General features: G+C 37.8%; 1 pseudogene; it reads right to left on the reverse strand.

The window, feature by feature from the left end:
- Window positions 1-531: 531 nt before the first annotated feature.
- LOC127878431 (ubiA prenyltransferase domain-containing protein 1-like) lies at window positions 532-8,577 on the reverse strand (annotated as a pseudogene).
- Window positions 8,578-14,753: the final 6,176 nt, after the last annotated feature.

A 14,753-nucleotide genomic window follows, 5' to 3' on the forward strand; every position in this document is an offset into this window, starting at 1 on the left:
TTTTCGTTAAGAGTAAAATCCTACATCAGATTTTTTGTAAGTATATTGATCTCATTTAGGGAAAGTACCATGCACAAAAACCATTACTCTGCATCTCACACAAGTTTATGGAATTATTGGCATGTGCTAGTGTTCGTACTTGATTGTTGTCCAGAGCTTAACTCCGAAGACTATGAAAGCTATCATCTAGAAACTTCATAGGTAGGTTGATCTCAATTAAGAGAAGTGCTGTGCTCAGGAACAGATACACTGTTAATTTTAATAGTATATTTCTAACGTTTCTTTTTGTACAAAGTGTACTTAACCACACCGTTACATACGGTTTACGAAATCCAGAGACACATCTGAGAAGCTCAGCTGTTCTATTTACCCCAGGTGGTTGTATCAATTGATGTATTTAGAAAATAGTGTGCAGAAAAGAATTATCCAAAAATTGATAACAAACTTAACTATGAGCACGTTGTCCTCAAATGAACAAACAAATAGACTAATGGTACATTCCATCCATCTAATATCTATACTCATGAAACAATTTAAAAACATACATATGAATGAATACTGTTAAGAAATTTATTAGAAGACTAACTTAACAACAGCTGTATTTCAATTCAACATGGAATTATAATCAATCACCCATCAATTTCGCCAATATATGCCTACAATAACGTGTGAAGCAATTTGGTGTCAGTAAGGAACAGTGCAAGCACATAGAGAATGCCCATCTAAAAGTTCAGTTTAGCTACTTTATGTGGTATATTGTTAAGCTGCCTAGCTCTAAACTGCCTTTCAATGTTGAACGCTTCTTGTACTGTAAGCACTAGAAGAATCATCCACCATGAGACATGTCACACACACTGGAACAACATGAGGTACGGCAGGAATATCAATATTGTGAAAACCAGGTATGAGCCTGTCCTTCCCAGAAGAATCGCAACAGTAAAAATGTTTGCTTTCTTGTCCGAATCCATGTCACGCGTATTGTTAGCATGAAGTATACCTATTATATGCAGGACCAGAGGTATTGCATACAGAAGAGAGGTAAATGAGATTCTCCCCGCCTGCCCCAGGAATGCAAACATGACTGACACTGGTCCAAATGTTAGAAACACAGTGACATCACCCAATGCCATGTACTTGAAGCCAAGTCCTCCTGTGTATAAAAAGTTTCCAGACAATCCACGGAAAAATATTAATCAAGATGTTTTATTGGTGCATCGGATATAAAACTCAGATATAGAAATCCAACTATTCCCACTGAGTATAACACCATTGCCAGCCATTAGATTTCTTCTGGATTCAGTATCTTGTCAACGAGTGTCCTGTCATCACTGGATTTGTTGTCTATTCCTCTCTGGTAATCAACATAAGTGTTGACCAAGTTTCCAGCTGCATGCACAGAAAGCGCAGTCAATGATGTTATCAGAAAAATGACGATGGAGAAACTTCCAAACGCTTTAAATGCCAGAACACTTCCAAGGGCGACTGGTGTAAAACTAGCGATGAAAGACCATGTCAAATACCTGAAATAGATATGATATTCACTGAACAGCATTGCTAACTCAACACGTGTAACACACTGTAATAAAATGAAAACTTTTCGAGGACAAGCGTTTAAATGTTTTCAAAAAGTAATGTGCCAACAAATTTATATAAAAGTTAGATTTCATTTCATAAATTGTGAATTTTTATAAGAATGTTAACACCATAAGACAAGGCACTTAAAAATGTTTAATCAAAATAACCACTTCATTATACAAGCCCTTTGTCTTTATCCAACATTTTGCTTCATGAAAAAAAGGCTGATATATGGAGCTTCTAGTATTAAGTACATGCACAGTTAATACAAAACCCTTTCATGACAAAATAAACTTGTTGCAGTTTATTTTTGTTTAAAGAACTCAGGGACGAAACAAAAAGCACTCTCAAAATGCAATATGAGCGGGCTCTCTTTGAGGTATGGAGGTACGGATGAAATTCCTCAAGATTTTAGTAAAAGCCATTAAACCGCAGGGTTGCTGAATAGTTTTATTGTTCTAACTGCAATGTTTTTTTTATGACTGCAAAAATATGTACCAGTGGAATTAAGGAGATTTCGTCACAATACTATTTCGTCCTACTTACATTTGTGTCGAAGTTTCGTCACATTTTTTTATAAATTGGTTAAAGTAAATAATAGTCGATTGTAAGTAGAAAAAACACATATGAAATTGGAAAAACACATACGTAAAAACATACATGTAAATATGCGACTATCGAATTCTCTTGAGCTTTTATAAAGCAGTATTTGTCATAACATGTAATAAGCTTCTGGCGCCTTATGCTAAATTACAGTATATGAATATATTACGGAAATGTTTCAGCTATGACATTGATATAATAGAACAAGACCTGTGTTATAATACCCAATACTTCGCTATGAAGCCGCACAGCAGCTTTTATAGTGAAAAAAGTCCAATGAACATTACTTCTCCAAAAATCAATGGACTGAAACGAAGCTCACACTTCATCTATAAGTTATGTAGGTAGACACGCATACCAAAAATAACCTCAATATCAGACAGCGTTGCGTAGAGAACTCTCTAGAAAACGGTTATACTAGAGAAAATTTCCAATTCAAATGCCCATTTATACTTCGCCAAAAATCAATGGATCTATCTGCATGTCATGTAGCTAGGCATACCAGAATTCAGCTCATATATCTGAAAGTGTTGCGTAAAAAAACTCCGCCAAACGGAATGCCTGATGGACTGACAAACAGACCGGCGGACAGTGCGACTGTTATATGCCATCCAATTGGGAGCATAAAACGCAGTCAAATGTGTCCAGCGCGTAACAGTACTCCATTTTTATCAAATGTAGCCAAATATGTGCAACAAAAAAGAAGGGCCTTAAGAAATAAGAATGGTTCCAAACATCATCGAGTTGATATTAAACCAAAGACCAATCAATAACCATGTTTATTGTAATATATTTTGTTTAACTGACAATCGAACATTTTCACGTTCCCGATATCGATTTCTGTCAAAGTTGACTCTCTTGATGAAACGAATTGACTGACTGACTTATTGGAGGCTCGGATTCAATCATTGCCTCAACAGACATTTAAATGTTCAGTCAACAAAAAATTCGTTGAGTTAATATCCCCCGCCATAGCTAAAAGTTTTGGACGGACAGAAATACGGACAACACCAAAATTATTTGTGCTTAATTTGACATTTTACAGTTGAAGTGACTTTTTGATTGTGTAAATTTTTATGTTTCAAATTCTTAGTTAATATATTTAAAAAAAAAAAACAAGAGATGTGTTTGTCAGGAACACAATGCCCCCTTCTGCACCGCTTTGATATATTTTTGTTTCTTATTATATCCCTTTAAAAAATTACTTCCCATGTAAAAATGATCTGTACCTGCCAAATGATAAATAGAAATTATCTCACTTTAAAGCTTGTTACTTCCCTTGGATTTGTTTTTTTCGACATTTGACCATGAAGGATGACCTTAACCTTGACCGTCAACCCTCAAAATGTGCAACTCCATGAGATACATATGTATGCCAAATATCAAGTTGCTATCTTCAATATTACAAAAGCTATGGCCAATGTTAAAGTTTTCGGACAGACGGACGGACGGACAGACAGACGGACAGACTGACGGACAGTTCAACTTCTATATGCCACCCTACCGGGTGCATAAAAAGTATGCGTGTTCCGAAGGAACTCTTAGTCATTTAATAAGATAATGTGTATCGTGCAGTATACGTGTTTTCCTGAATAATCGAATGGAAATAAATATATCTTCTACGACCTTTATAATATTAATTTTCCAATTGTTTAAGAATACATATCTTTAAATAAAATCAGTTACTTGCAGTAACTGGATGTTGTAACATGTAAATTATAGCAATTATAAATAATGTGAAAGAAAATTGAGTTGTGATCCAATAAAATAAGTTAAGGATATTTAATTCATTAATTATTTTAATTGATTATTTTACTTGATCGTTTTGGTGAAATCGCCAGAGAACGATCTATAAATATTTATATGTATATAGACCTACCGCGACAAACGCACGTACAAGCACTAGCATCATGTTCTCATCAAGAGCAATATTATATATGTGTTTACTGTAGAATATACTAAATGTTTGTTTACGAGTAACCAACTTTCATGAAGTGAATTAATTTGCGAAACAAAGACTTCCTGCACTAATTAGTTTGATACCATGTTAAATACCTAATAGCCATCTGTCATCTTAAACTTAAAGGGCCTTTTCACAGATTTTTTGCATGTTTTGAAGTTTGTCATAAAATGCTTGATATTGTAAACATTGGTAATAAAAAGCCTCAGTAAAAAATAGAGAATAAATTTTAAAAGAAAAAAGAACAAGGGCTGTTTGTAAAACATGCATGCCCCCCATATGGACTGTCCGTTGTAGTGGCAGCCATTTTGTAAATACGTTTTTTGTAACTGTGACCTTGACCTTTGACCTAGTGACCTGTAAATCAATAGGGGTCATCCGCCAGTCATGATAAATGTACCTATGAAGTTTCATGATCCTAGGCCTAAAAGTTCTTGAGTTATCATCAGGAAACCATTTTACTGATTTGATTCACTGTGACCTTGACCTTTGACCTAGTGACCCTCTGCCAGTCATAATCAATGTACCTATGAAGTTCATGATCCTAGGCATAAGCATTCTTGAGTTATCATCCGGAAACCATTTTACGGTTTCGAGTCACTGTGACCTTGACCTTTGACCTAGTGACCTGAAAATCAATAGGGGTCATCTGCCAGTCATTATCAATGTATCTAGGAAGTTTCATGATCTTAGGCGTAAGCATCCTTGAGTTTTCATCCGGAAACCATTTTACTGTTTCGAGTCACTGTGACCTTTACCTTTGACCTAGTGACCTGAAGATCAATAGGAGTCATCTGCCAGTCATAATCAATAAACCTATGAAGTTTCATGATCCTAGGCCTAAGCATTCCTGAGTTATCATCCGGAAGCCATTTTACTATTTTGAATCACCGTGACCTTGACCTTTGACCTAGCGACCTGAAAATCAATAGGGGTCATCTGCCAGTCATGATCAATGTACCTACGAAGTTTCATGATCCTAGGCCTTACTGTTCTTGAGTAATCATCCGCAAACCATCTGGTGGACGGACTGACCGACGGACGGACCGACGTACCGACCGACATGTGCAAAACAATATACGCCTTCTTCTTCGAAGGGGGGCATAAAAAAGTAACCCTGAACTGGGCTCGAACCACTGACCCTTGGAGTCCTGGAGTAAAAGTATATACAATTTAGACACTCAGCCATCCGCGCTCACGCAATGTTGAAAGCATTTTATACTTTATAGAAGCAATCCTTGTAATTTCAAAAAATATAACAACAGAACTCCCCAAATAATTCAATCGTTTCGCGTTGCAACGCTTTATAACTTTCAGGTTTTTAAATCGTCAAATGATGCATATATTGGCTATTTTAGAGCCTGGTAAATGATCAGTATTACTGTTTCCTCACAAATATCATAACATAATATAAAACGAAAATTTGCGAATCTGAAACAACTTTTTTCCATTTTGTCAATAAACGTGAAAAGGCCCCCTTTAAGACCCCAAAAGTACATAATCTGATCACTACATGGCTATACGAATATGATCGAACAATCTAAGGAGGATTGATAGGAATATGTCAATTGCCGGTCTTACTGAAAAAAACACTAGTCTAAATTGTATCGTTTCTCATTATTGGCACTTTACTAAAATATAATGACGCTTATCACACATTTTATTTAAGTTAAAGGGACGGTCAACCACGAATGACGAAAAAAAAGTTCTAAAATACCGTATTTTTTTTACAATTATTAGTTTATATTGATTAAAATATCACGACTGGTATATTACATTACGGTACTTGAAAAAAGTTAATATTTTCAGTATATTCGGTAATAAAATTTCGCAATGTGAAATCGAAAGTACATCGCGAAAATAGGTGACATAACGATATACACTCTATAAATAACGCAAGTAAATTTATCATTTTACACATAAAATATATACAATTCACTACGCATTATCGTCATCAGTAGTGTAGGTTCCAGCTGGTGTCATTGGATTTATGAACAAGCAAATTCGTTGAATTGATATCCCCCGCCAATATGCTTCTGGACACAAAAGTATTATATTTGACACTCAAAAAAGGATTTTTTCAAGATACAAAGGGCCATAACTCCGTTATTAACAGATGGTGTACAATGCCATTTTGCGTGCATCATGCTCTTATCCATATATATACTCATACCAAGTTTCAATGAAATCCGCCAAAACACTTCCAATATATGGCTCCGGACACACAAAAAAGCATTTATTCAAGATACAAAGGGCCATTACTCTGTTATTAACTGATGGTGTACAATGCTATTTGGCGTGCATCATCCTCTTATTCATATACATACTCATACCAAGTTTCAATGCAATCCGCCAAAGCACTTCCAAGATATGGCTCCGGGCGAAAAGACAGAAGGACGGACGGACAACGCCAAAACAATATCCCTCCGCCTATGGCGGGGGGATAACAAAATAAGAAATAAAGGACTTACAAGGCCAAAGAAAAAGGTGGGTTTATAACGTGAAAACATGTGATTATTTACTATTTTTGAAATATTTCATTACAACTAGTTCATGTATCACTGAAGTATGTATTATTTTAATTGTGCACATTGTTCGAAACTTTAAAAGAATGTTAATATAAGGAATTATTGTTTTACATTACCCCAACCACTTCTGACCATTTCCGAAAGTGATATGTCCTTAACCCTTTCTCTTATAGAAGCAAAGTGAAAATGACTTTTGCAACCAGCATAAAACCAGAACAGCCTGTAAGTTACTTGCAGTCTGTTCAGGTTTTATACTGTTCGCTGCTCATCAATATCTTAGGGTTGGAAATGAAGCCTTTAAAACTTGAATTTAGTAAGAAAACTCTTTAATTGATTTTAACTTTCGAAGTAACTACAAATGTGTTAAAAGACGTATCTAAGGGGTAAAGGGTTAAGCAACCTACACATGAATGCCTCGGTGGCTATTTAGATTGCCATAAAATTTAATACAGTTAACAGTTTGCAATTTTTGTATCTTTACGCCAGTGTCGGATTGTAATTGTTTAAGCTTTCCATCTCATATTTAAGCAAACTATACTTGATAAAATCTCGCACAATAGCTACGAAAACAACTTTGGAAGGGTTGTTTACTAAAGTATCCGAATAAATTCCATCCGAATTGATAACTGCTACAATAAACAGCCGTCAATAACGTTAACACGACATGTCTTTTAGTTTATAACACAAACAACATATTGGAGAATCTTACCTGGATCTGGATCTGGATAGGTACGTTGCAGGACCTTTCGGCGTAGGCGCAACGGAGGCGAGGGTGGTTAGTCCCACTGTAGGACAGTTGATCTGAACGTGTCAACTGTGTCTGCGCGAACAACACTTTCATCAAGATTGTTCCATTCAATTAATGTCTTTGGGAAAAATTAGTTTCTATATAGTTGAGTTTTGCACTGGATTGGTGTGAAACATTTAGAGTTTTTAACTGAGTATTGTTCAACGATATTGTTTGCTTTGAAGTCTTTGAAATGTTTAGGGGTAATTCTACGCTTGGATTGCCGGACTGGGGTTAGGAAATCTTGGCTAGGCATTGCTGGCACCAGCCCCTCAACCGCCTTGAAGAAGAAGATCAGTCTGTTTGCCTTCCTTTTTACCTGGAGAGGTGGGATCTTCATACTCTTCAGCATGTCTGTCACGCAGACTGGTGTTTTGGTGTAGTAGTCGCCAGTTATGAACCTCGCCGATTGTTTTTGGATCTTTTCAATTTTATCAATGTCTTTTTGAAGGAGTGGATCCCAGACAATGGAGCTATATTCTAGAGTAGTTCTAATTAAGGCAAAGTATGCTGTTTTACGGAAGGATTCGGGGCAGTGTTTCAGGTTGCGTCTTAGAAAGCCAAGTGTAGAATTTGCTTTTTTGGTGATCTTATTTATGTGTGAGCTCCAAGTTAGGTCTTCTGATATTGTCACTCCGAGGTATGGGTTTTCTGGGACCTGTTGAAGGATGTGGTTTTCGAGTTGGTAAATTTTTGAGGTTTTCTGGTTAATGGTCAGGATGTAGCATTTTTTTGGCGTTGAATTGCATGCCCCATGTGGTGGCCCAGGTTTCAAGTTTGTTTAGATCTTGTTGAAAAATTTCATGGTAATGGCGACTTCTGATGGGTCGGTAAAGTAAACAGTCATCTGCAAATAGGCGGACCGAGGACTTAACTGAATCGGGTAGGTCATTTATGTGGCAGAGGAATAGCAGAGGGCCAAGGACTGAGCCCTGTGGAACACTGGAGTCGACTGTTACCGGGTTTGATTTCTCTCCCTCCACAACAATATTCATGCTCCTTTCTGTAAGGAAGTCCTCGAGCCAGTGGTTTATGCTACCAGTGACGCCATACTGCTTCAGTTTATGCAGGAGCTTTTTATGCGGGACCGTATCGAAGGCCTTGCTGAAATCCAGGATAGCCATATCTATCTGCGTGCCCGAGTCATAGTTGGAGAGAAGGTCATGGACAGTGGTCGGTAGTTGTGTTTCACATGAGAATCCGGTCCGGAAACCATGGTTAAGTTTAGTTAAGATGTTGTTGTTTTCCAGGTGGTTTAGGATATGTTTGCAAATGATATGTTCTAGAAGCTTGCATGTTACACAGGTTAGGGAGACGGGTCTATAATTTTCGGCTAAGTAGACGTCGCCTTTCTTGAAAATGCTAAAATGTTCTTTCAACTGGTCGAGATGGGATGTCGGGTCTTCCGTTGATTTTGCTTGTTGCATCATGACATATGCGACGACTGTAAGAGAACAAATATCCCTACAGTACTTGATTGAAATGTGTCGATATGTGTTAAATGTACGCGATTATTCTACACCGCGCGCTTACGAAATGCTATAAATATAAATCCGGTATAGTACCAGAAAGGCCGTTTACCAAAAAGGCCTTACCAAAAAGGCTTTCCCAAAAAGGCCGCATAAGTGAACCAAAAAGGCCTCATGGTACACCAGAAAAGCCATACAATATCTTGTACTATCATTGAATAGTTATGCTGATATTTTATAATCATATATATTAAATAGTCATATTAATTCTGGTTATGGCACAATTTCTACATAGGCCACAGTTCCCCAGGTTGACGACGACGACGATGCCGGTGACGATCGCCCAATGCCACTGCTAGAAGTGAGTGTCCCTAGTGATGAGGTATGTCATTTTAATCTATACTTTTTCACTTACAGACACTTTCCGAGTGTATTCTATGCTTGGAAGTAAAAAAGGCTCTTGCATAAATCCAGTTATGGAGGAAAGTGTCGTCCCTGATTAGCCTGTGCAAACTGCACTGGCTAATCTGGGACAACACTTTACGCACATACATTAAACCCCCTTTTCACAGAGCGAGGCTCGTATTCTTATATTATCCAAGTTAATGATTGATTTTTGACTGTTTGAAAGTAAAATATTAAACTGTGATGATATGATTATTTATGTGTTTCAGTCAGGTATATACTAGTATTGTATAACCTGTGATGACTCCTCAGGCCAGAGCAGCAGCGAAGACCGGCGTCTTCGTTCCGGCCCGCACCATTGCGGAGAACGTTCTTACGGAAGAGTGTGGTGAGGATGACGTCGTTCGGCCCCGAGTCAACCTGCTAAAGAGAGCGGTGAACAACGCCCGCTCCCGTCTGCGTCCTAAAGAGCCAGACACTCTTGACTTCGAAGTAAGTGTAAATGTAATTAAAAGTAAAAAAAAAACGTACCTGTTATTTTTAGATATTCATATATATAGCAGCAAAATGTTTATATAAATATTAAACAATTATAAGCATTTCCCTAATCAGGTTGACGCCGACTTCATCAATTCTGATGAGTTCCTTGTGAAGGACATCCAGTTCGATGCACAGCGGCGCTTTGTCTTCGCGACTGCATATCAGCTCGACATCCTGCGTCAGGCGAAGAGATGGTTCGTTGACGGGACATTTAAGGTAAGTTAGTGTATATATAGTTTATATATTTATATTTTTCAGTAAGCCAGATGCATCTTAATATTGAGTAAAGGCGGGGCTTTGAAGAATAGAAGGTTAAATGTACAATTTTGTTCTTTCAATTTTCAGGTTATTGGCGAACCATTCAAGAGAAGTGGGCAGCTGTTCACAATAAACGCATTCGTGGAGAGAGAGGGTGCCAGCAAACAGCTACCACTAATGTGCGTTTTGATGAGCCGTCGAACACAGGCCGACTACGAACAGATCTTCCGGGCCGTAGTGGAATGCGTAGGCAACGTCGAGGTAGAAGGCTTCGTGGCAGACTTTGAAGTTGGTAAGTATCATTTAAAATGGTTATATATATTTATATTACTTGTCTATAAGATTTTGCAGAATTGCAACGAAGGTCGAGTCCGTCTAAAATACTACTAAACTGCATGCAAAATTCTACGTAAGAATTTTGTTAATGACTTTAGTGATAATAGATTCTTAATGTGTTTTCAACAATACCATGATAAATATTAATTAGTTTTGATAAATTTTAAAATAATTATTCCACCATATTGACTAATGTGTTAAGCATGAGCGCGATGATTCTCGAAACTGTTAATAATCGAATCAAAAAGCAATGCCCGACAAACCACTAAAACAGGTTTGTTCGACGAACGCGCGTATAAATATTTAAAATATGTACGGATACTTCGCGTATGGCCGGTTGACTCATATGTTTTAATTTTACTTCCATTCTTCTTTTGGTTTTATGTTTGTATGTATAAGTTTATGACCAGCAATATGTAATAATGTAAAATAAGACGCGAAAACTCCGCGTAACATCCCGTACTGCGTGTGATGCAGCTAAGAACTACACAGAAAAAGACATTCGCTATCTTTGATTTCATTCATTGAACTCTTTACCTTTCATCAACTCCAACCACAATCAACGCCGTATATCTTTTTTTAAAGATATTTCTTGTTAGTTCTATAAAATCTAGTAACATACCTAACTAATATATTAACTGTTCATCGATTCAAAGTTGGTGTTTGCATGCGCAAGGCTCGGCGGGTGACGCGTTGTATCTGCAACAACAATAAGAAGGTTGTTACGAAACCTGCTGCTTGTCTCTCTTTACTGAAGTGACTTAATAAGCAGACCAACGTGGTATTATAACGATTCGTCGCAAAAACGTGACGTCAAGGTGAGGTAGGTACGGGTCAACTGTCGAAGGCGTTCATGTCCCTAGTGCAATGTCAAGACAACTTTATGACATTTCAACGATAATTCGGCGTTCCACTAGCAACTGATTGCACGACAGTAGAGAAGGTTTATATTCATAGACTTATGGGCAACATTTGTAAGTGGTTGTACCAACAAAAGACACCTCTTTGCAATAACAAATCTAAATAGCTGGAAATTCAAGCTAGAATTCGAAATTCAACATTTGTCCAAACTTTCATGAGTCTATTACCGGTAATTTAATAAATATTCTGGGACAAATTCTGCTTACTGACATAATGCAGCTACGGTCACATGACAAAACCTTTGGAGAATACGAAAATGTATAAACTAGTTCTTTTACAAATGTTAAAATATTTGCACTTATGCAATGGAACTTAAAATAATCAATTTATGTCTAAAACGAAATCCCTTATTTTTAGTATCGTGACGAAAATACCCACCGACTGATAAAATAAATTAATAGAACTGGAATAATTACGTTAGAAAATATAGAACAACCAATACATCTACTGTAGAAGACATGCTGAACACACACACAAAAGACGTTGTACAGAACATTCACAAAACGATTCGTATTTAAATACTGTCTGTTTCATAACATTCAAATGTCTAAGCAGATAGTGCCATGGTCGTATCTCTTTGGCGCGTGATTATAAATTTATTGTAGACAGTTCATCAGCCTTATTTGTATGCTATTATAGCTTAGAATTCCCTTGTGCACAAGAGCTGCTACAAGACATCATGCTCAACAATTTTTCTGTTTCGATAGCACAATTTATTTTTTCTGCCAATGAATAGATATAATGACCAAAAATTAGGGATGGTAACGATTATCCGGAAACCAAATACTGTTTAAGTGTCCGAATCGTAAAAGAGGATCCGAATACTTGATTAAACGATATTACCCATATTGTTTTGCACACTATGATCCTTATTGTATATTTCGATGTTATTCTGTATACCAGACGTAGTTGACAGACTGACATAAATCTGTTAATTGGTTGTTGCTCAGCGAGTGCCCCTGCCAGTTCCCGATCACCTTGTTCAAGGTGCCTGAACCACGTGACTTTTTCGGCTATGTGTGGGACAATCGGATGTAAACAAAACGTCGCTTCAGGTAACGTTTTTGATGATTTCTTCATTATTTCAAAATCATTTTGAAAAAAACTAAGACGAGTGCCCGGTCATTGTCAAAAGACACAACTTTGGTAAGTTTGCGCAAAATTAATTAAGTATTATTTCCAAAAAGTGCAACCGCGTGTTTGAAAACACATGAAGTGAAATGCTATGTGTGGTATATTTTTTTGTTCAATCAACAAAAAACATTGATTATAATATTGTCGAGGGTTTAAAAAATAGGACGGACATTGTTATTCTTCATAGATAAGCTACTTACATTGTATGTTTGCGCAAATACATCTAATTCGGAGTGTGTGTATATATATGTTATACCGCTATGTGTGGGACACATTTTTCAATGCTATGTGTGGTAAACAAGAATTTGCCCGTCAGTTCTGCATTTAATCTGAACACAGTTTTGTAAGAATCTAGAACATAAACTTTAGTCTGTCCTGAAAATATATCAAATTAACCAAATGTTACAGTATTGAATACTAAAGTAATCGTGAAATGATTGAACAATTTATGTTTAACCGAACATAATTCTTATAAAAGCATGCATGTTATGTTGAAATATAATATTTCTTTGTTTTTCTTATTGTCTTTAAATAAATATAATGATTGATATTTCTACCTGATTATTGAATTTGGTAACTCCGCCATGGACGGTCCTAAGCCCGGCTGAGAAAGGAGGAAGGTTGCGCGTGGGGCTAGCTCCCCCACCGTGAAAAAACACACTGGTACAGAAACCAACACTACTGAAAACCAGAGGATTCAGCGGTATCGACCCCGGAGAGAGCGTATGAAGCAGACTCATCTGCAGACTTTACTCTCACCGAAGAACGCCTTACGGATTGGAAATTGGAATGTGAGAACACTCTATGAAACCGGAAAAGCGGCACAAGCAGCAAGAAAAATGGACAGGTATGGGCTGGAGATACTTGGCATGTGCGAAACAAGATGGACATCTTCGGGAAAGATAACCTTAGCATCCGGTCATACATTGCTGTACTCTGGACTGCCAGAAGAAGAAGGTCACCATCATGGAGTGGGGCTAATGCTCAGAAAGGAGGCGAACAAGTGTCTTATAGAATGGGAGCCAATCAACGAGAGATTGATGACAGCTCGCTTTAAGTCGAAATTCCAGAATGTCACACTGATACAGTGCTACGCTCCTACAAACCAAGCAGAACAAGCCACCAAAGACGAGTTCTATGAACAGCTTCAAGGAGTACTTGACAGAGCACCAAGAAGAGACATAGTCAATTTCAGCGGAGACATGAATGCAAAAGTCGGCACAGACAACACAGAAAAAGAGATGGTGATGGGAAGAGAAGGCTTGGGCACTATGAATGAGAATGATGAACTATACACGGACTTCTGCGCCAACAGTGATCTTGTCATTGGGTGTACTATTGGGGGTACCATTTTCTCACACAGAGATATCCACAAGAAGACCTGGAGATCAACAGACATGGCAACAGAGAACCAAATTGACCACATTGCCATATCAAGAAGATGGAGAAGAACCCTAGCTGATGTAAGAGAATACAGAGGTGTAGACATAGGCTCAGACCACGACCTGGCGATAGCCAAACTCAGAGTAAAGATCGCCAGAGTGAAGAAATCGGGTCTGCAAAGACAGCCATTTTTCAATACCTCTAAACTAAAAGAAGGGCCAGTGCGTCAAGACTTCACCATCGCCCTATCTAATAGGTTCCAAGCTCTCACCAATCTCAAAGAAGCCACTGTGGACGGCGAATGGGACACTGTCAAGGAAGTCTTCAAGAGCACAGGCAAGGAAGTACTGGGGTGCAGGAAGAAGACACACAAGAGCTGGCTGTATTAAGGAACCATCAGCTTGATAGAATAGAAGAAAGATATTAGACACAGGCTACTACAAGCCAAGACCAGGGCAAGAACACAGACCCAGCAAGAGGAATACAGAGAGAAAGGGAAGGAAGTCAAGAAGAATGCAAGAAGAGATAAAAGCAAGCAGGTAGACCAGATGGCTGAACAAGCACAAAACGCAGCAGAAAAAGGGGACATGAGGACGATATACAACATTTCAAGGAAACTGGCAGGAAGAAGCACGAGCTCTGGCAAACCAGTGAAATCCCTAAATGGAGAAACACTGACTAGTCCAAAAGAACAACTGGAGAGATGGAGCGAACACTTCAAAATACTCCTAAATGGCACACCAGTTAAAAGCCCACAAGTAATTGAGGCAAAGGAAGACCTTAATATATACATGGGGCCCATCAGTAGAGAAGAGCTCATCAAGGCAGTACAGAAACTGAAGAACAACAAAGCA

This window comes from Dreissena polymorpha, chromosome 4 (assembly GCF_020536995.1).
Source record: "Dreissena polymorpha isolate Duluth1 chromosome 4, UMN_Dpol_1.0, whole genome shotgun sequence".
Classification (NCBI taxonomy): Eukaryota; Metazoa; Mollusca; class Bivalvia; order Myida; family Dreissenidae; genus Dreissena; species Dreissena polymorpha.